We start from the raw sequence: 23,511 nt of genomic DNA on the forward strand, positions 1-23,511 counted from the left end.
CATGGATGGTGGGCTTTTCATGGAACCAGCACTGAGGCGTCACCAGTAGCTAGACAAGAGGAAGACAGAACATGGTATAAGGAAAAGGGCAAATAATACTTGGTGACTGACTTTGACAAGAGATACCACCATACAGGGGCAGCAGCCACACTGTGACTTCAAATCAACTTCATTAAAATTATGGTGAGATGGGTGGTTGAGAGGAGATGGGAGAAAATAAAGGGAGATGTGCCCTCAGCCTGGTGAGACTACTGCCTTGATCTGAGGTTTTCTGCTCTGTCTACACCAGTGGCCACAGGGCTGGTCCAGGCTGGAGTACCCACTTCGACCAGAGAGGAGTTATGGAGAAGAGATATTTGCAGTAGAATAAAAGGGTTTTCAGCTTTGAATAATCTGTTAAAAATTGTTTAAAATATTTGTCACCTCTAGATTTCCCTTTCAGTGTCGCTTTGGTTGTTTTCCCCATCTGTCTCTGACTAGATGCTAAACCTTTGAAGGCTCACATATGGCAGTCTTTTGGGACTCCCAGTGACAGCATGGGGATATTTTGATGGGTTCTGATTTCCTAAAACCAGGCTGATATTATTGCATGTTCCTGTAATTCATTCATTTACAATCAAATTGACCTCATATTATGGTCCAGGTTGGTGAATCTTGACACAGATGAATCTGGAGGACATTATGCTAAGTGAAATAAGACAAAAAGAGAAAGACAAATACTGGATGGTGTCACATATAGGTGACTCTAAAAATAAAAAAAAAAAGAAACACTTTTATAGAAACAGAGAAGAGAATGATGTTTACTAGGGCCTGGAGGGAGGAGGCAATGGAGTAGTGTAGGTTAAAAGGCACAAGATTTCAGTTACTTATTTCAGAAAAATATATTTTGAGAATTGAATGTATGGCATGGTGGCTAGAGTTAATACAGTATTGTATACTTGAAAGTTGTTGAAAATAGATCTTACACACTCACCATACACACAAAAATATTACCTACATTAGTTATGTGAGGTGATTTGTAATCATTCTACAATTTATATGCGTAACAAGTCACCATGTTATATGCTTTAAATTTATACCATTATAATTGTCAATTATTCCTCAGTAAAGTCAAACAAAATGATTGCTTAGTCTTGGAATATATGGATATTATTTCTGTTATCATCTATCCTAAGGTTAAAGTCTGGATAACATGAAGGTCCTATAGGAGAGCCTACCAGGCAAAGCTATCCCTAACCACCCATTTCTATAAATGATTTTGTAAACTAATGTGTTATTACCTTAGTTGGGATGTGGTAATTCACAATACAACTACTACACTTAATATTTTGGTGATGAGGAAGAAGGGGAAGGGAATAGAGTTCATATTTTTCATATTTTTGTGCACTATAGAGAAAAGTGATAGAAATAAAAAGTGGAGTGTCACCATTTGAAAAGTAATCAACTACTTTAATTATAACTTTGATGCTTATCCCTATTCAAAATGTCTTGGTCATGTTTTTCATTGTATTGAGAAGCCAGGGAAGAAAAGAAAAAAAGAAATGAATGATAAGGCAATGGTTGGTAACTTTCTGGAGTTCAGTTAATTCATTGGTGAATATATTTCTTTTATCTCCAACAAGCATATCAGAATCTATGTTTGGGTGTTTAAACTGTAGGAGGTAGATCTGTTCAACACCTTGCTAGCAGGCATCCACTGAACAGCCCAGATGATGGGTGTTATGGTCTCTGCAGTATAATTAATGCTTGGCAGTACTGTATAAATCCATCAGCTCTGTGGTATCTTGGTCCTTGCTTTTAAAAAGGAATCATTTGAGTTCTTAGTATCATATGGTTATTAAATATAATTTTGAAGTAAATATATTAATCCCTATAGTTTCACCATAATAAGACTGTTTATTTTTTTATTCCTTCTCCATAGGTTCAACAGAGTTCAGCAAGTTCTTGTGTTCACTCTAACACAGTATACACTGTGAAACTGCTTTATTTCAAATTAGATGTGACAGAATAATAGGAGTAGAAATGACTCAACTGGCCTTTGTGACATGGTTGGTTACTGGAAAAGGTAATTTATTTCAAATAGTGATTTTAAAGCATTGATATATGATGGAATATTTACACAATTAATAGTTTTAAAAAGTGATTTTTAAAACACAATTGAAAAACAATGACAAAGATGAAGGATCTTTATTAATGGTGTGTTGATTAGTGAATATGGATTCTAAACTACAAAAAGTTCAAATTTTTTTATAACACTTTTTTTTAATGTTTATTTATCTTTGAGAGAGAGAGAGAGAAGAGACAGAGAGAGCATAAGTGGGGGAGGGGCAGGGAGAGAGGGGGAGAGAGGGTACAAAGCAGGCTCTACACTGACAGCAGAGAGCCCAATGTGGGTCTTGAATTCACAAACTATGAAATCATGACCTGAGCCGAAGTGAGACGCTTAACCTACTGAGCCACCCAGGTACCCCAAAAAGTTCAACTTTTGAATGTGAAATATATATTGATAGTCAAATCATTGTATCTTTTACCTGAATGAGGAAAAATTATCTTATATGAGAAAAATGAAGTCTAAATGTTATGAATTTACATAACATAATTTAGTGTTATGTATAGGAGCAATTTGGGAGCACAATGTAATTTACTATTTCTTGGAAGCGTGTCTTCAAATGTAACATATTTTATAATTGAATGTTAGGAAATCTTGATTTCCTAGATTTGAAGAATCCAAAATACAAAAATAATTAGCTAATATGCTATTATAAAAACAAATTTATATTTATGATGATGGAAGTTATCCTGAAGGTACACAGAATATAAAAAATATATTGTTAGAAATGGATCCTCTAGCTCATTGTGTCTCAAATCAAAGAATTATGTTAATACCATTGAGGCAGTTTTTATACGCAATATATGGAGAGATACTGCCAAAATAGTACTGATCAGTTTTTGCTGTGATTGATCTTATTTTTTTCTTCCAAGTCTCCAAAAACTGTTAAGCACCATTTGCAGACTGCCAAAGTTTTGTTTGGTGTATTTGTATGTATGTGCGCCCTCTCTGATTTATGCAGGGGTTATATAGCAGCAATACAGAATCACCTTAAAGAACTGATAATGTCTCCATAACATTCAGAGAAAGAGATGAAGAATATCCTGAAATTTTAGTAAACACTGGGATGCTCAAAATGCTAAAAACCAATAAAAATCCTTGCCATAGCTGTTTCATAGTTTAGGTGGAAATGACCTAAAATACAATAAAATAAATTACCATAAATTTTTAAACACAAAACTGGTTTAAATGGAAAATAGCATAATTTTTTAAATTCCTCATTAGAAGTCTGATTTATTTTTATTGTTTAATATATAGGAAAAACCACAAAGCTACAATAAAATTAACTGAATGCTATGAAGAAAATGATGTATCAGCTATTTCCACTGATTTTTTAAAAAACGTTTCCTTACAAATGAATAAGCAAACAAACAAAAAGCAGAACCAGGCCTATAAACACAGAGAACAAACTGGTGGTTACCAGAGGGGAGAGGGTGAGGGAATGGGTGAAGGGGAGTGGAAGATACAGTCTTCTAATTATGGAATGAATAAGTCATGGGAATAAAAGTAATACATAGGGAATATAATAGGGTTGTATGGTGACAGATGGTAGCAATACTTGTGGTGAATGTAACATAATGTATAAACTTGTTGAATCACTGTTTTACACCTGAAACTAACATAACATTGTATGTCAATTATACTTAAAACAAAATTTCCTTCAGTTTCAAAGACTCCTTTCCCTAAGTTATTTGTATGTTTTCAAACCAATATTGTAGCGGAGAACTATATTTATACTTCAGAGATAAAAACCTGCTTCTTAACCAGAATCCATCTTGTATGGTACCAATTATTACAACAGCTTAATTTAAATGTTTTTGATAGAACATTTACGCTGTTTGGTAGGTGGCTAGAGTACATGGAAAATTCCTCCAGCAACACTTGGTAGGTCCCTAATGCCATTAAAAAAAGTCTTGATTCTATCTAGTCAGTCATTTGCAATTTGCCCACTAGGAAATCTGTTTTGTGCAGATTGTGTATTTATTTGAACAGTATAACAGATGTAGAGTATATTTTGCCTTGCACTATTTTTCCTTATGTTTAATTGTAAATTACAGCCAGAAAGAAGATGTAAAATACAATCAAGTAGGGGAGAAAAACACATTCAGAAAAGCAATTTTGATCATAAGCATGTGGTATCTATAGAAACTGTTATGTTGGAAAGGGGTTTGCCATTTCAGTTATCAAATTAAGGAAGGTATCATTAGATCTCTATTTTAACATAGCAATTTTGTTACATATTACACTTTAAGCAGCTGAGCTGCTACACTGCTAATTTAGCTTTTCAGAATATCGGAATCAGAAATTCTTTTATTTCATAGGAAACAAAAGGAACACTGAATATTTGAGATTAACAATTTTCTATTTATAAACAAAGCTATGGTGTTGTGGTAAGATATTTTGATAAACAGATCCCTCAATAAGAACTGTGTGTTCTGCCTCTTCCAGGAAAGGCAAACACAATCTATGAGTCTATCAGACCTGGCTAGAATCTGAGAGAATATACAGGTGTTGTATTAGCTAGAGGAAATATTCTCTAATTCCTGAAAGCTGAGCACCATATGAAGTATTACAGCATTTTTAAATAACAATAAAAAGCTAGGGGTAGGGGGGAAAGGAAGAAAAGAGAGAAAAATAAGCTGCATGGTTCAATTCCATGCTGCTTTTTGTTATTCATAAGTTTCCATATACCATGAGAACAAATTAAGCTATGGATTAACCTAGTCCTTTCTTCAATTTGTATACAGAATGTTCTAGACTCTGTTATGAATTACCTGTACTGTTGTTGAGAAGTACTTCCTATGCCACAGGTTCTTTCAAGGTAGTGGCACTTAAGGGCCTGAACTCTGATCTACCTCCCATCCTCTCATCCCTACCCCTGCTAGGACAGGGTAAAAAGATTATGTTTATTGAATTATTTTCTTGGTTTCCTTAGTCTTCCTCAGACCAAACACAGAGAATGATTTTTCTCTAATGCTAAATGTATCCCTGCCTTCAAATTAAGCCCCATTGTACCAATCACCTTTATCATTTTCTAGAAAATTTCTCTAGGTGAACTGCTATTGAAATTTAATGGTGTTATCCACTTAATAAGTTATTTATGGTTATCACCAGTGAGGGGAAAAATGACTTTTTAGGAGTACTGAGAACTATATTTTCCCATCTGTGTCTTCAGTTCAAAGGTCCACTATAATCTTTTATAGAGATACTCGTCTTTATATTTATTTTTCCTCTAGTTGATACCTCTCTGAAAAAAGCCATATTCAGCAAAAGTCATCAAGCTAAAGCATTTACATGAGCACACTACATGATCTAACTCCAGCAATCCAGGCCTCATGTCAATGAGAAACAGAATGGACAAAATAGTATGTTTCAAATTTAAAAGACAATATGTCGATGTCAATTTTTATCCTCCCATTATCTCTCTGTTTGTGCTATGGGTATTGGGTTTTCCTTTCTCTTTCTCACTGTAATATTCAGTTGCTCCCTCTTGGCTTCCTCCATTACACCTTAATATGATGGCAAATCCAATGCTCTAGTTGTATAAGATGAAGCATAGTTCCTCACTCCTCCACAAATTTTATCAACTTTTTATTTAACCCCAAGTGGTCTTCAGGAGACTTTATGTGAGATAAGCACCACAAACAAAGGGCATTGCAATTGTCTGGAGGTTTGGTTTATTGTTCTGACTGTATAATATATAGCTACTGCACAAAGAGAAAACCTATTCTCCACTCTCACATTTCAAATGAAATTTCAGGATACTCTGACAGACACTGAAATGCTTCTAGTCATTATGTACTGAATCTGTAACAATAACAAAAATAAGTAATGAAGACTGAAATTTAATGTATGGGGAAGTAAAATTATTCATTCAACCTTTCACTGCATCAGGCACTGCGCTAAGCTATGAAATACAAATTTAATTAGGTCATCCTCAGGGAACGTAGTTCTCTAGGTGAAAGACACATACACAGATATATTTGTTAGATTCCTGATGGAAATCAATGCCACAGTCAAAGGCGTAAAGGATGAGAGTTTAATGAAAGGACTGTTTAAAAGGGAATGAGCAGGAGAGAGAAGAGCAGGCACCACCAATAGCAGGAAGCATCTAACACCCATGAACAGGAAGACTAGAGGGTGGATCTGGAGGGGCAAAATGAAAATACTCAGGAAATCAGAAAATTATATAGTAAGCAAAATAAAAGAATGCCTAGCCCAGGTAATCTTAGAATCACAGAGGATTAGTGGGTAGGGACTGAGGAGTGGATGGAAACAGATAGGAGCAATCTCATTCCTTTTTGTGTGATAGGCTCCTCTACTTTCCATAATGTTTTGTAGTGACTCCACTGCTACTTCAGAAGTGAGGTGGTAATACTGTTCATGATCATGAATTGTTTTATGTAAAGATGATAGAATAGTAAGTTATTTATATTTTTTAGAATATATAGGAGAGTTACTTTTTTCTTTGTGTAATAAACATACCCAGAAGCATAGATGGAACAGCTTTTCACATACCTTCCATCATATAGAGCTGCTATTGTTTGCTTCTCTGTATAAGCCTCTTCTTTTGCCACCCAGAGGAGAAATACTTCTTTGGATGATGCTCAGTGAGACCGTGGGGAGTGATTTTAGTTAAATAATTTGTAGTTTACCTCTTGGTTCTCTGATTCTAAAGAGATTACTTAAATAGCCTGTTATGGACTGAATGTTTGCATCTTCCTCAAATCCATGTTGAAGCCCTAACTCCCAATGTGACTATACTTAGAGATAGGTCTTTATGGTGGTAGGAAGATTAAGTGAGATAGGGCCCTCATTCAATAGCATTAGTGTCCTTTTTAAACCTGTGTGCTGTCCTTCTCTCTCTCTCTTCCTCTCTCCTCCCTTTCTGTTTCCCCTATGTGAGAACCCAATGAGAACAGAGGGGGAGAGCTTTCACCAGGAAACAATTGACCAGTACCTTGTTCTTGGACTTCCTAGCCTCCAGAATTGTGAGAAAACAAATTTCTGTAATATAAAATGAGCCACCCAGTCTGTGATATTTTATTATGGCAGCCTGAGCTGTCTAATACAGACCCAGAAAAGTTAATAAAGAAAGAAAAAAAAATCCAAAACCCTTAACTAGAATTTGGACTGAAACCAAACATACTCAGATCAGGGGAACTTTCCTAGAGTAGGTGATGCCCTAACTGAGTTTGAGAGAATTAAAAAAAAAGAAGACTCAAGACCCTAGTAAAGCAAGAAGAAAGGGAAAGTCATTTCATGAATCAGGTTTACATGAAGAAGATAAAGAGGTAAAAAATAGCATAGTGGTGCAGAAATGCAAGGAGTTAGTAAAGGAAAAGGTTTGAAAAAAAGAGACTTGAGACATGAGATTATTAGGATATACATAAGACGCCTAAGAAATATTTGTAAGTTTGCGACATACATATCTAATAAAAATCCTCCTTTGAAATTAGGTCTGTAGGTGTTTGCTCTCTGATTGTGCTCTTACCATGATTGCTTATTTGGAACTAAGCAGGCACATTAGGGGATACTGTCATATTGTTTATACTATTAAAAGGGGTACTCCAAGTTGACCTTTGCCCCATTTTTTATTCATTTTATGAGGCAGTCTTCACACGCAAAAGGTTAAGGTTTAGACTTTCCCTACGTAGTTGTTTCAGCAGGCATCAAAAACTCTACAGATTAAAACATATAACATGTAGGAAGGAATGCAAGGAGGGAACACACAGCAGTATAAGATAAAGCTCAAATTAATTTAGTCTTAAGCTAGAAAGTTAGCCAAAACCCTGATCTTGAATCTTATTTCTTAAAAATAATATGTGACAATAATTTCCAGTGATTTAATTACTTTAACAGACCAAAATGTTGAGTTAAGTAGTTAAAACAAAAGTACTGCATACAAAGATCATCTCTTCCTTAAAACAATTGGTGTACTTTATTTCATGGTTAAAAATAAATATTAATAATATTTTATTTGCCCTAAGAAGCACATATTTCCACATTTTGAGATCTCTAAAATAAGGAGGATTCCTAAAATCAATGATAGCCTGCCAGGCAACAGTTAAGATGTAATTGATATTACTCAGCAAACCTGAAATGAAATCATAGTTGTTCATATTGTCTTCCCATCATTTGAATTATGTGCATTATTTGTACTGCAGGTATAATACTTAATTGCTGCTTACATGTCTTTTAAAAGATGACACTATGATTCAGCTTGGAAATAAAAACGTGAGTAGGAAAGCATGGCAACACAGCAGATTAATATACGATTCAAAAAGAAATCCATGGCAAGGCAGAACAAAGAATCCCTTTGCAATAGGTGTGGTAAACAACTTTCAAGTGATTTTTACAAACAGTATTCTGGAGTTAAGGTGAAGGAGTAGTATGGGGACCCTTAGCTTGTCTTGTCCCTGAAACACAGATCAGCATCAAACCATTTGGAACACCTAGGAAATTGGTCTAAGGATTAACACAGAAATTCTGCATAATTGAAGCCAGAGAACTTGACAGTAATTTTGTTTTCTTCTTCCAAAATGACAAGATGGAGGAATTCACCCCAAAATAAGACTAGGAAAAAATGATGGCCAGGAATTTAACACATACAGATATGAATAAGATGTCTGAACTACAATTTAAAACCACAGTTATAAGAATACTAGCTGGGATTGAAAAAAGCATGGAAGACACCCGAGAATCCCATTCTATAGAAATAAAAGAACTAAAATCTAGGCAAGCCAAAATTAAAAATGCTATAACCAAGATGCAATCTCAAATGGATGCCAGTATGGTGAGGATGGACAAAGCAGAGCAGCAAATAAATGATATAGAAGATAAAATTATGGAAAATAATGAAGCAGAACAAAAGAGGAAAATGAAGGCAATAGATCACAATACAAGACTAGAGAACTCAGTGATATTTTAAAGAGAAATAACATTCGTATCATAGGAGTCCCAGAAGATTAAGAGAGGAAAAAGGGGCAGAAGGTTTATGTGAGCATATTATACCTGAAAGTTTTTCTAATTTGGGGAAGGACACAGACATCAAAATCCAAGGAGAACAGAGAACTCCCATTGGAGTCAACAAAAACCAACCATCACCAAAGCATATCATAGTCAAATTCATAAAATAGACAAGGAAAGAATCCTGAAAGCAGCAAGGAACAAAAAGCTTACAGACTTAAGCTACAACAGAAGACAGATCAGGTTCAAAGCAGATCTGTCCACAGAAAATTGGCAGCCCAGAAAGGAGTGGCAAAATCTAGTCAAAGTGCTGAATGGTAAAAATATGCAGCCAAGAATTCTTTATCCAGCAAGACCTTCATTAAGAATAGAAGGGGAGAGGGCGCCTGGGTGGCGCAGTCGGTTAAGCGTCCGACTTCAGCCAGGTCACGATCTCGCGGTCCGTGAGTTCGAGCCCCGCGTCGGGCTCTGGGCTGATGGCTCAGAGCCTGGAGCCTGTTTCCGATTCTGTGTCTCCCTCTCTCTCTGCCCCTCCCCTGTTCATGCTCTGTCTCTCTCTGTCTCAAAAATAAATAAACGTTGAAAAAAAAATTAAAAAAAAAAAAAAAAAGAATAGAAGGGGAGATAAAGAGTTTCCCAGACAAACAAAACTAAAGGAATTCATGACCCCTACACTAGCATTGCAAGAAATTTTAAGGGGGAGTCATTGAGTGGAGAAAAAAACAAGATAAAACAAAACAAAACAAAAGACCGAAAGCAACAAAGACTAGAAAGGACCAGAGAACATCATCAGAGACACCAACTCTACAGGCAATACAATGGCACTAAATTCATACCTTTCAGTAATCACTATGAATGTAAATGAACTAAATGCTCCAATTAAAAGATATAGGGTATCACAATGGATAAAAAAACAGAATCCATCTATATGCTGCCTACAAGAGACTCATTTTAGACATAAAGACACCTATGGATTGAAAGTGAGGAGATGGAGAACCATCTATCATGCTAATGTATGTCAAAAGAAGACTGGAGTAGCCATACTTATATCAGACAAGCTAGATTTTAAAACAAAGACTGTAACAAGAGATTAAGGACATTGTATCATAATTAAGAGGTCTATTCACCGACAGCATTTAACAATTGTAAAATTTATGACTCAACCTGAGAGCACCCAAATATATAAATCGATTAATCACAAACATAAAGAATCGAATTGGTAATAATACAATAATAGTAGAAGACTTTAACACTCCACTTACAACAATGGACAGATCATCTAAGCAGAAAATCAACAGGGAAATAATGGCTTTGAATGACACGCTGAACCAGATGAACTTAACAGATAATATTGAGGGCATTTTATCCTAAAGCAGCAGAATACACATTCTTCTTGAATGCACATGGTACATTCTCCAGAATAGATCACATACTGGGTCACAAATCAGCCATCAACAGTTTCAAAAACATCAAAATCATACCATGCATAATTTCAGATCACAACACTATGAAACTTGAAATCAACCACAAGAAAAAATTTAGAAAGACCACAAATACTTGAAAGTTAAAAGACAATCCTACTAAAGAATGAGTAGATGAATCAAAAAATTAAAAAGGAAATAAAAAAGTACATGGAAGCCAATGAAAATGAAAACATGACAATTCAAAATCTTTGGGATGTAGGAAAAATAGTCATAAGAGGGAGGTATATAGCAATCCAGGCCTTCTAAAGAAGGAAGTAATGTCTCAAATACACAACCTAACCTTACACCTAAAGGAGCTGGAAAAGAACAGAAAATGAATACTAAAACCAGCAGAATAATGAAAATAATAAAGATTAGAGCAGGAATCAATGATTTCAAATTAAAAAAAATTAAAAAAAAAAAAACAGTAGAACAGATCAGTGAAACTAGCAGCTGGTTCTTTGAAAGAATTTACAAAATTGATAACCCCCTAGCCAGATTTATCAAAAAGAAAAGGAAAGGACCGAAATTTAAAAAAAAAATTAATTTAAGAATGAAAGAGGAAAGATCACAGCCAACACCACAGAACTACAAACAATAAAATAATATTATGAGCAATTATATGCAACACATTGGTCAATCTGGAAGAAATATTTAAATTCCTAGAAACATATAACTACCAAAACTGAAATCGGAGGAAATAGAAAATTTGAACAGACCCATAACCAGTAAAGAAATTGAATCAGGGGCGCCTGGGTGGCGCAGTCGGTTAAGCGTCCGACTTCAGCAGGTCACGATCTCGCGGTCCGTGAGTTCAAGCCCCGCGTCAGGCTCTGGGCTGATGGCTCAGAGCCTGGAGCCTGTTTCCGATTCTGTGTCTCCCTCTCTCTCTGCCCCTCCCCCGTTCATGCTCTGTCTCTCTCTGTCCCAAAAATAAATAAACGTTGAAAAAAAAAATTAAAAAAAAAAAAAAAAAAGAAATTGAATCAGTAATCAAAAATCTCCCAACAATCAAGAGTCTAGAGCCGAATGCCTTCTAGGGTAATTCCACCTAACATTTAAAGAAGAGTCAATAGCTATTCTTTTGAAGCTGTCCCAACAAATAAAAATGGAAGGAAAACTTCCCAACTCATTCTATGAGGCCAGCATTACCTTGATTCCAAAATCAAACAAGGTCCCCATTAAAAAGGAGAATTACAAACCAATTTCCCTAACAAGTATGGATGCAAAAATTCTAAAAAAAGATACTAGCAAATTGAATTCAACAGTACATTAAAAGAATTATTCACCATGATCACATGGGATTCATTCCTGGGCAGCAAGGCTGATTCAATATCTGAAAATCAATCAACATGATACATCACATTAATGAAAGAAAGGATAAAATCACATGATCCTCTCAATAGATGGCATAAAAAAGCATTTGACAAAATATAGCATCCTTTCTTTATAAAAGCCCTCAAGAAAGTAGTGATAATACGAACATAACTCAACATCATAAAGGCCATATATGAAAGACCCATAGCTAATATCATCCTCAGTGGGGAGAAACGGAGACCATTCCCCTAAGGTCAGGAACATGATAGGGATGTCCACTCTTACACTGTTGTTGAACATAGTACTGGAAGTCCTAGCCTCAGCAATCAGACAACAAAAAGAAATAAAATTGGCATGGAAGAAGTTAAATTTTCACTCTTAACAGACAACATGATACTCTGTGTGGAAAACCCGAAAGACTCCCTCAAAAAGTTACTAGACCTGATACTTGAATTTGGCAGTCACAGGATATAAAATTAACGTACTGAAATCAATTGAATTTCTATACACCGATACTGAAACAGCAGAAAGAGATGTCAAGGAATTGATACCATTTACAATTGCACCAAAAACCATAAGATACCTAGGAATCAACCTAACCAAAGAGGTAAAAGATTTGTATGCTGAAAACTATAGAAGCCTTATGAAAGAAACTGAAGAAGACACAAAGAAATGGAAAAATATTCCATACTCATGGACTGGAAGAACAAATATCGTTAAAATGCCAACACTACCCAAAGCAATCTACACATTCAATGCAATCCCTATCAAAATAACACTAACATTCTTCACAGAGCTAGAATAAACAATCTTAAATTTGTGTGGAATAAGAAAAGACCCCAAATAGCCAAAGTAATGTTGAGAAAGAAAACCAAAGCTGGAGGTATCACAATTCCAGACTTAAAGCTGTCATACAAAGCTGTAATCATCAAGACAGTATGGTACTGGCACACACACACACACACTCACACACACACACGTAGACACATAGATCAATGGAACAGAATAGAGACTCAGAAATGGACCCATAAATGTATGGCCAACTAATCTCCAACAATGCAGGAAGAAGATCCAATGGAAAAAAAGATAGTCTCTTCAGCAAATAGTGTTGGGAAAACTGGACAGTGACATACAGAAGAGTAAAACTGGATCATGTCCTTAACACCATACACAAAAATAAATTCAAAATGGATGAAAGCCCTAAATGTGAGACAGGAAATCATCAAAATCCTAGAGGAGAAAACAGGCAACAACCTCTTTGACCTCAGCCATAGAAACCTCTTTTCTTTTCTTTTTTTTTTAAATATAAAATTTATTGTCAAATTGGTTTCCATACAACACCCAGTGGCCATCCCAACAGGTGCCCTCCTCAATGCCCATCACCAACTTTCCCCTCCCTCCCACCCCCCATCAACGAAACTTCTTATGAGACCTGTCTCCAGAGGCAAGGGAAACAAAAGCAAAAACAAACTTTTGGGACCTCGTCAATATAAAAAGCTTCTGCACAGCAAAGAAACAATCAACAAAACTAAAAGGCAGCAGGTGGAATGAGAGAAGATATTTGTAAATGACCTATGTGTTGAAGGGTTACTATTCAAACCTATAAAGAGCTAATCGTACTCAACACCCCCAAAAAGCAAATGATGAGGTGAAAGAATGGGCAGAAAACATGATCAGATGTTTTTCCAAAGAAGACATCGAGATGGCCAACAGGCACATGAAAAGATACTCAACATCACTCATAATCAGGGAAATACAAATCAAAACCACAATGAGATACAATGTCACACTGGTCAGAATGACTAAAATTAACAACTCAGGAAGCAACAGATGTTGACAAGCTGTGGAGAAAAGGGAACACTTTTGCTTTCTTGGCATAAAAGCCAACTGATGCAGCCACTCTGGAAAACAGTTTGGAAATTCCTCAAACAGTTAAAAATACAACTACCTTATGACCCAACAACTGCACCACTAGGTATTTATTCAAAGATACAGAAATGCTGATTCAAAGAGGAACATGCACCCCAATGTTTATAGCAGTACTGTCGACAATAGCCAAATTATAGAAAGAGCCCAAATTTCCATCAACTGATGAATGGATAAAGAAGATGTAGTGTGTGTGTACACACACACACACACACACACACACACACACACACACACACACACTGGAATATTGCTCAGTGATCAAAAAGAATGAAATCTTTCCATTTGCAACAAAATGGATGGAACTAGAGGGAATTGTGCTAAGCAAAATAAGTCCATCAGAGAAAGACAAATATCATATGATTTTACTCATGTGGAATTTAAGAAACAAAACAGATGAACATAGGGGAAAGGAAGGAAAAATAAGATAAAAACAGAGAGGGAGGCAAGCCATAGAAGACTCTTAAATGCAGAGAACAAACTGAGGGTTGCTGGAAGGGAGTTGGGTGGGATGGATGATGGGCATTAAGGAGGGCACCGGTTGAGATGTGTACTGGGCATTATATGTAAGTGATGAATTGCCAAATTCTACTCCTGAAACCACTACTACACTATATGTTAACTAACTTGGATAAAAAATAAAGAAATAAACAGTATTGTGTTTTATGTGAATTAGTTGTATTTCTTAAAACACTGCATCATATAAGTGATTGTGTCTTACATGAATTGAAATATGATTGATTTTTTCTTAAGTCATGTTCATATAAGAAGTATTGTCAACTTTACTATATTCTGGGTCATGTGTGAAAATTTTAAAATGGGCTTTACTATATGCAGTTGGTCTCAAGAAAGAAAATATAATTTCCAAAATTTATTTTTACATTTTCATACAATTCTGGAACAGCTAACATAAATATATGAAATCAGCAATCATTTTATAATAAGAAAACTAGTTAAGTGGTTTGGTTAATTAATACATCATTATATAATAACGACGAGTAATACTTAGAAAAATAAAGTGATGAAAATTAAGAACAGTGTAAGCAATTAAATTATACTTTAACATTTGTATCTATCCCTTTTTCCTTTCCTTGATAGACCAATAGGAATGATTGCATGCCATACTTTGTAGATCACCATGTCTTAGCCCCTGTTGTGGAATCACATATAGAGCCTGAGTAGGTAAATGCCACATGATCTTTTACTATCTTCATTCTCACACTACAAATATTAGTTAAAATAGGTAGAAGAGAGAGTTCTGCTTCCAATATGATGGAGTAAATATTAGATCTTCCCACCAATATCATTTACAAACTCTTGACCAATCCTCATGCTAATAAGAAATATAAACTCTGAGAGGGGCGCCTGGGTGGCGCAGTCGGTTAAGCGTCCGACTTCAGCCAGGTCACGATCTCGCGGTCCGTGAGTTCGAGCCCCGCGTCAGGCTCTGGGCTGATGGCTCAGAGCCTGGAGCCTGTTTCTGATTCTGTGTCTCCCTCTCTCTCTGCCCCTCCCCCGTTCATGCTCTGTCTCTCTCTGTCCCCCCAAAAATAAATAAACGTTGAAAAAAAAAATTAAAAAAAAAAAAGAAATATAAACTCTGAGAAAAATACATAAAACAGCTATCTGAAGTCTCTGGAAAAAAATTTTTAAAAAGTCACTCAAATATTGAAAGTAAGTCAAAACTTGGAGCAAGCAAAACAGCATGAAATGAATGCTACAGTTTTATTTTCGTTTTTTTTAGGGTAGCCATAGTTTATTTTCATTTTCTATAGGGTAGCCATAGTTTGTGATTGCAGTTTAAGGGCAGCAAAGCCGGGAAAAAAAGAGCCTCTTCTCTATCATGCTTGAGAAATCAAAGGAAGAAAGTCATGGCAATAAAATCCCACTGGAAATGGAAACAAACCCTTTGAAAGAAGAGAACCAAAGAAGAGGAAAAACTTGGTGGTGTATAGATGCAGCCTAAATTCATAGGTGACCCCTGAATCTGATGGCAGATTTCAACCAAGGATGAAAGCACTGAACTGATATCTGAACTGCTATATGTCACTGTATGACATCTTAAAGTTTGAATCTAAGTGGATTAATTGATCAATAAAATAAAAACATGCATATTTTTGGGGAAATATTAGAGAATTCATAACCTAAATAATACATAAAATAACCAGGATAAAATTGTCATCTTTAACATTTGGGAAACAAGAACATATGACTCAGTCTCAAGAATAGGGAATGTATGGATGCCAATATTGAGATGACCTGGGTGTGGAAGTATCAGAGAAACTAATGTAATTATGCTTAGTGGTCAGGTAAAGTAAAAAAAAAAAAAATGAAATATTAGAAGAAAATATAACAAAAAAGTAGAAAATATAAAAAAGGACAAAATGCAAAATCTGAAGTAAATTTTGGGACTGGAAAACACATCTAAAATAAATTCACTAGCTACACTTTATGGTGGAAGGAGTATAATGGAAGAACAAATGAAACTGAAGGCAGTCATATAGAAATCATCCAATTAGAAGATAAAACACTGAAAAATATATAAAGCTTCAAGAACCTGTAGGTTAATATCACAAAATCTCCTCTTTCAAAAGGGAGATGAGACAGACAATAGGGAAGACAAGATATTTGAAGAAACACCAACAGAAAACTATACAAATTTGCTGCAACATATAAATGTACAGATTTAAGCTCATTGAAACCTAAACAGGATACATTTGAAGAAATCCATACCAATAACAATAAAAATCAAATGCAGAAAACCAGGGTGAAAAGAAAATTTTTGCGGTCTTTAGAGTACCTAGAGAAAAATTGCATATTAAATATGGAGAACAACAACCCAAAACATCGAAGACTGTTAAACAAAAGCATGAAGATTAGAAGACATTGAAATCCTCTTTATAGGACTGAAAGGTAAACAAAACAACAAAGATCAACGAAGAATTTTATATCTGCTAAAAATGTCCTCTAAGAATGGAGGCAAAAATAAAAACATTTTTACATAAAGAAAAATTAAGGGAATTTGCCACCACCAGACCCATCCTATAGTAAATGCTAAAGTAAATTCTTCATTTTGAAGGAAAATGATAGCAGAGGACACTTGTATTTTAAATAATGAATGAAGATCATTAGAAATAGTATGTGGGTAAATAAAATCATGTTAACTCCTAGTTTCTTTAATGTTTGTATAAAGTTAAATTTTTATGAAGTTTTTAATTTTAACTCCAGTATAGTTAACATAGTGTTATATTAATTTTAGGCATACAATGTAGTGATTCAACAATTCTATACGTTGTTCAGTGCTCATCAATACAGGTGACTCCTTAATCCCCATCACCTATTTCACCCATCCCTCTACCACTCCCCTCAGATTACCATCAGTTTGTTCTCTATAGTTAAGTCTGTTTCTTGGTTTGTCTCTCTCTTTTTTCTTTGCTTGTTTGTTTTGTTTCTTAAATTTCACATGAGTGCAATCATACGGTATTTGTCTTTCTTTGGCTGATTTCTCTTGGTCTTCTACTCTCTTGCTCCATTCATGTGGTTATAAATGGTAAGATTCATTTCTTCTTATTAATAATATTCCAGTGTGTGTGTGTGTGTGTGTGTGTGTGTTTGTGTGTGTATCACATCTTCTTTACCCATTCATCTGTAGATGTATGGACACTTGGGCAACTTCCATAACTTAGCCATTGTAAATAATGCTGCAATAAATGTAGGGGTACATATATCCCTTCAAATTAGTGTTTTTGTATTTTGGGGGTAACTAGTAGTGTGATTTCTGAATCATAAGGTAGTTCTATTTTTAACTTTTTTGAGGAACCTCCATATTGTTTTCCATGGTGGCTACACCAGTTTGATTCCCACTAATAGTGCACAAGGTTCTTTTTTTTCCCACATCCTCTCCAACATTTGTTGCTAGTGTTGCTTTTTTTTTTTTTTTAATTTTAGCCATTCTGACAAGTATGTGGTGATATCTCATAGTAGTTCTGATTTGCATTCCCCTGATGATGAATGATGCTGAGCATCTTTTCATTGTGTCTGTTGGATACCTATATGTTTTCTTTGGAGAAATGTTTGTACATGTCTTCTGCCTTTTTTTTTTAATTGGATTATTTGGTTTTGGGAGTACTGAATTGTATAAATTATTTATATTGTTTGGTTACTAACCCTTTATAAGAGATTAAATTTGCAAATATCTTCTCCAATTCAGTAGGTTGTCTTTTTGTTTTGTTGATTGTTTCCCTTTCTGTACAGAAGCTTTTTATTTTGATGTAGTCCCAATAGTTTCTTTTTGCTTTCGTTTCCCTTGCCTCAGGAGACAGATTACCACCTGTGCTCTTTTCTAGTATTTTTATAGTTTCAGGTCTCAAATTTAGGTCCTTAATCCATTTTGAAATTATCTTTGTGTATGGTGTAAGCCAGTGGTACAGTTTCATTCTTTTGTATGTATCTGTCCAATTCTCCCAACACCATTTGTTGAAGAAGCTGTCTTTTTCTTATTGCATATTCTTTCCTCCTTTGTTGAAGATTAACCATGGGTTTATTTCTGGGAATTCTCTTCTATTAATCTATATGTCTTTTTGTGTGTGTTCCATTACCATTCTGTTTTGATTAATACAGCTTTGTAGTATAACTTGAAATCCAAAAGTGTGAAACCTCTGGCTCTTATTTTCTTTTTCAAGACTGGCTATTCAGAATCTTGTGTTGTTCTATACAAATTTTAGGATTGTATGTGCTAGTTCTGTAAAAAATGTTGTTGGTATTTTGATAAGGATTGCATTAAATCTGTAGATTGCTTTGGGTAATATGGACAGTTTAACAATATTTACTCTAACAACTCATGAGTATGGAATATTGTCCACTTGTTGGTATCATCTTCAATATCTTTCATCAATGTTTTATAGTTTTCAGAATACAGACCTTTTATCCCCTTGGTTAAGTTTATTCCTAGGTATTTTATTATCTTTGATGCAGTTGTAACTGGGATTGGTTTCCTAATTTCTCTTTCTATTGCTTCATTATTAGTATATAAAAATGCCACAGATTTCTGTACATTGATTTTGCATTCTGCAACCTTACTTGTAAGTTCTAGTAGTTTTTTGGTGGATTCTTCAGTGTTTTCTGTATAATATATCATGTCATCTGCAGTTAGTGGAAGTTTGCCTTCTTCCTTACCAATTTAAATGTCTTTTATTCTTTCCTCTTGTCTGATTGCTGTGACCTGGACTTCCAGTACTATATTAAATAATAGTGGTGAGAGTGGACATCCCTGTCTTTTTCCTGACATTGGGAGGAATGCTTTCAGTTTTTTTTTTTTTTACCATTGAATATGATGTTAGCTGTGGGTTTCTGCTATATGACCTTTATTATGTTGAGGTATGTTCACTCTAATCCTACTTTGCTGAAGGTTTTTATCATGAATGCACTTTGTCAAATACTTTTTCTTCATCTACTGAAATGATCGTATGGTGTTATTCCTTCTTTTATTGGTGTGATGGGTCAAATCGATGACTTGCAAATATTGAACCACCCCTACATCCTGGGGATAAATCCTACTTGATCATGGTGAATGACTTTTTTAATGTATCTTTGGATTCAGTTTACTAATATTTTGTTGAGGATTTTTGCACCTATGTTCATCAGAGATAGTGACCTGCAGTACTCTTTATCTGTAGTGTCTTTATCTGGTTTTGGTATCAGGATAATGCTGGCTTCATAGAATGAATTAGGAAGTTTTCCTTCCTCTTCTATGTTTTGGAATAGTTGAGAAGAATAGGTATAAACTTTTCTTTAAATGTTCAATAGAATTCACCTGTGAAGCCATCTGGTCCTGGACTTTGTTTCCTGGTAATTTTTTGAGTACTGATTAAATTTCATTGCTAGTAATTGATCTGTTCAAATTTTCTTTCTTCCTGATTCAATTTCAGGAGTTTATGTTTTAGGAATTTACACATTACTTCTAGGTTGTTCAATTTTTTGACATAATTTTTCATAAAATTTTCTTACAATCTTTTGTATTTCTGTGGTGTTGTTATTTCTCTTTTCATTTTTTATTTTATTTATTTGAGTCTTCTCTCTTTTTATGTTTGCTTGTTTGTTTGTTTTTTAAGACTCTGGCTAAAGATTTATCAATTTTGTTGATCTTTTCAAAGAACCAACTCCTGGTTTCATTGATCTGTTGTTTTATTATTTGTTGCTTTGTCTTGTTTTTAGTTTCTATTTTGTTTATTTCTGCTGTAATCTTTATTGTTTCCTTCCTTCTACTGGCTTTGGGTTTTGTTTGTTGTTCTTTTCATAGTTCCTTTAGATGTAATGTTAGGTTGTTTACTGGGCATGTTTCTTGCTTCTTGAGGTAGACCCATATTGATATAAACTTCCCTCTTAGAATAGCTTTTGCTGTATCCCAAAGATTCTGGACAATTATGTTTTCATTTTTTTTGTCTCCATGTATTTTTTTATTTCATCTTTGATTTCTTGGTTGACTCATTTATTGTTTAGTAGTATGTTATTTAACCTCCATATGTTTGTGTGCTTTACAAGTTTTTTTCTTGTGGTTAATTTCTGAATTCATAGCATTCTGGTCAGAAATGGTGTGTGGTATGATTTCAGTCTTTCTAAGTTTGTTAAGGCTTGTTTTGTGGCCTAATATGTGATCTATCCTGGAGAATGTTGCAGGTGCATTTGAAAATAATGTGTATTCTGCTGTTTCAGGATGGAATGTTCTGAATGTATCTGTTAGATCCATCTTGTCCAATGTCTCATTCAAAGCCACTGTTTCCTTGTTAATTTTCTGTTTAGATTATCTATCCATTGATGTAAGTGGAGTGATAATGTCCCCTACCATTATTGTATTTCTATTGATTATTTCCTTTATGTTTGTTATTAACTGCTTTATGTATTTGGGTGTTTCCATTTTAGGTACATAAATATTTACAACTGATATATCTTCTTGTTGGATTGTATCATTTATAATTATATAGTGTCCTTTGTCCCTTATAGCCTTTGTTTTAAAGTCATTTTGTCCAGTGTAAGTATTGCTACTCTAGCTTTCTTTTCATATCCATTTGCATGATCAATATTTCTCCATCCCCTCACTTTCAATCTGCTGGTGTCTTTAGGTATGGAATAAGTCTCTTGTAGGCAGCATATAAATGAGTCTTATATGTTATTTCTTTAATCTATTTTGTCACTGTATGTCTTTTGATTGGAGCATTTAGTCCATTTGTATTTAAAGTGATTATTGATATGTGTGTATTTACTGCCATTTTGTTACTTGTTTTATGGTTATTTTGTAGTTCCTCTTTGTTCCTTTCTTCTCTTGCTCTCTTCTCTCATGATTAGTTAGCTTTCTTTAGTGGAATACTTGGATTCCTTAATCTTTATTTTTTCAGTGTTGGTTTTTGTTTTTTGATTTGTGATTGCCATTCAGTTTATATATAACATCTGTGCATATACAGTCTATATTAAGCTGATGATCATTTAATTTTGAACTCGTTCTCTACTCCTTCCCTCCACATTTAAGAAACTTGGTATCATATTTTACATCCTTTTATTTTGTGCTTCTCTTGAATGATTTTTACAGATATACTTACATTTTTTTTGCTTTTATGCTTCCTATATTTGTTAGTCTTATTTATGTGTTTGTTTGTTTGTTTGTTTGTTTGTTTCTACTCACAGAGTACCCCTAAGCATAGGGATGGTTTGGTGAATTAATTCTTTTGAGCTTTTCTTTGTCTGGGAAACTATTTATCTCCCCTTCTATTCTGAATGATAGGTTTGCTGGATAGAGTATCCTTGGCTGCAGATTTTTCCCTTTCAACACTTTGAATATACCATGCTATTCCCTTCTGGCCTGCAAAGTTTCTGCTGAAAAGTCAGCTAATAGTATTATGGGATTTTCTTTGTATGTCACTGTCTTCTTTTCTCTTGCAACCTTTAAAATTCTTTCTTTATCATTAATTTTTGCCATTTTAATTTCTATGTGTCTTGCTGCAGACCTCCTTGGGTTGAATTTGTTGGAGGATCTCTGTGTTTCCTGAATCTGGATCTCTGTTTCCCTCCCTAGATTCAGGAAGTTTTGAGCTATTATTTCTTTAAAATACATTGTATGACCACCTCTCTCTTTTCCTTCTGGGATCCCTATAACGTGAATGTTATTTTATTTGATGGTGTTGCTGAGTTCTCTAAGTCTGTTCTCATTATTCAGTATTTGTTTATCTCTCGCCTGTTCAGCTTGATTGCTTTCCATTACTTTACCTCTAAGTTACTTACACATTCCTCTGCTTCCTGTAGCCTACTATTTATTCTATCTATTGTATTTTTAATTTCAGTTATTGAGTTCTTTATCTCTGATATGGTATTTTTTATCTCATTGTCAAGGGTCTCACTCATGTTCTCCACCCTTTTCTGAAGTCCAGTGAGTATGTTTATGATCATAATTTTAAGTTTCTATCAGGCATATTAATTATTTCTGTTTTTCTCCTGATGTGATTTTGTCCTGTCCTATCATTTGGGACATATTCCTGTCTCCTCATTGTTTCTACCTCTCTATGTCTATTTCTGCGTGTTAGGAAAGTCAGCTATGTCTTCTCTTGAAAGTAGTGGCTTTATGAAGAAGAGATCCTATAGTGTCCTGCATTTCAGTTTTCCCTGTTCACCAGAATCTGGCACTTCAGGGGAGTCTAATATATATGTTGCTTGCATCCAGCTATTGTGTCTGAGTCACTTTTTCTTTCTTTCCAGATGTTTGCATTGATGCTCTGCCTATTGTGCACTGTGCCTGCTCCCTGTGGTGTTAGTGAGACTGAGGCAGGCTGGCTCTGAGGGGGCATTATAGCAGGAGGGTTCAAGGCAAGGCAGCAGTTAGCAAAATTTGCCCAAAGCTGCTAGTCCTTGGCTGAATCCCCCCAAGAATGCACAGTGGACACTAGGGGCTTGGAGCATGACATCTATGTGCAGTGGCTCTGCAGGGCACATGTGCATGGCATCAGCCAAATTTGCACTTTGCCCAGGACCCAGGTCAGCAGACTTGGAGTGGGCAAGTTCTCAGAAAAATGTGTGAGCGGGGCATAGTGCTAACAGGTTAGGCGAATCTCTGCATACCACCGCCTCCCATGTGTGGCCCTGTTTTTATGCTGGGGGGCAGGGGAAGAAAATGGTGCCTGCCAGCTCCTTTGTTCCTGGAGAAGTCCCGCAACACACTCTGAAATCAGTATAAACAACTCTTCCTCCCATTTTCTCCAGGTGTTGTGCAAACTGCTGTTCCTATGTTGATTCTCATGCTGCTGTCTCTCTAAGGGTGGGACTCCGCTATCCTTTGCCCTCCAGGCTTTCCTAGTGCGGCTGTAGCTTACTTTTAAAGCTCCAAGTTTGAAGTCCCTGCTAGTTATACAAACTCCAGGAATTCAGCTCCTCTGGTTTTCAAAGCCAGACATTATGGGGATTTGTCTTCCCCATGTGGGCTCCCTGGTGCAAGGGAATATTTCTTTCTGCTCCCTGTTCCTGCAACTCCTTCCTTTCTACAAGCAGTTCTCCACCCCAATTTCCATCCTTCCTAACTTCTCACATGCCGCTTCTTCTGTGTATTTAGTGTGGAACTTGTTCTGTCATTCTTCTCATCCCTGTCTGGTTTACTTACACAGATGTCAGGCATATCTTACTGTAAACATGAGAGGGGGTGAGTTTGGGGTTGTCCTAATCCACCATCTTCCCAAGACCTCTAAAACA

The 23,511-nt window shown here is 35.3% G+C and overlaps 1 long non-coding RNA gene across 1 annotated transcript in view; it reads left to right on the forward strand.

Moving 5' to 3' along the window:
* LOC123598876 overlaps positions 1-23,511 on the forward strand; it is a 148,119-nt gene that overhangs the window by 44,512 nt on the left and 80,096 nt on the right. The window contains exon 2 of the long non-coding RNA XR_006712836.1: positions 1,922-2,065. This is a non-coding gene — a long non-coding RNA (uncharacterized LOC123598876). The remainder of the gene's footprint in view (positions 1-1,921; positions 2,066-23,511) is intronic.

The sequence above is a fragment of the Leopardus geoffroyi genome, chromosome C1 (assembly GCF_018350155.1).
Source record: "Leopardus geoffroyi isolate Oge1 chromosome C1, O.geoffroyi_Oge1_pat1.0, whole genome shotgun sequence".
Taxonomy (NCBI): Eukaryota; Metazoa; Chordata; class Mammalia; order Carnivora; family Felidae; genus Leopardus; species Leopardus geoffroyi.